This window comes from Pteropus medius, unplaced genomic scaffold (genome assembly GCF_902729225.1).
Source record: "Pteropus medius unplaced genomic scaffold, Ma_sr-lr_union100, whole genome shotgun sequence".
Taxonomy (NCBI): Eukaryota; Metazoa; Chordata; class Mammalia; order Chiroptera; family Pteropodidae; genus Pteropus; species Pteropus medius.
The window spans coordinates 85447-85809 of record NW_024347852.1 but is presented as its reverse complement, the minus strand read 5'-3'; the positions used below and the strand labels follow the sequence as shown (position 1 = coordinate 85809).

Sequence of the window (363 nt, the reverse complement as noted above, 5' to 3'; positions counted from 1 at the left end):
GGGGAGGGGCGGAGAACGAGGGGCGGAGAAGGACGGTGGTTGAAAGGCAGAGTGGGGGGATGGAGGACAAAGGGAGCCCTGCTAATCTACCTGCTAGGAAATTCTGCGAAGCTTACGAATGTAGCAAAAGCATGAGAAGAAGCCCACGTCTACGGTAGATTCGGCAGACTTCAGTGTAGGGTCTTCCTGGTGCCACAGGTAGATAAGAGTGGACATTGATGGGTCGCCAATCGCATGCCCGGCCCATGGCTCAGAGGCTCTCCCTCAGCTGATTTGGCCATCTTCTCCCACACGGGGATCGCTTTGTTTTAGGGACAAATCTCTATCCTACGGCTCCTCTCTTTATGGTTTTGAACATGGCCC

General features: G+C 54.5%; 1 protein-coding gene across 1 annotated transcript in view; it reads left to right on the top strand.

Annotated features, from left to right (window-relative positions):
- The window catches only part of CUNH19orf81 (chromosome unknown C19orf81 homolog), a 6857-nt gene that overhangs the window by 4598 nt on the left and 1896 nt on the right, over positions 1 to 363 (top strand). The gene's annotated exons all lie outside the window — the stretch shown is intronic.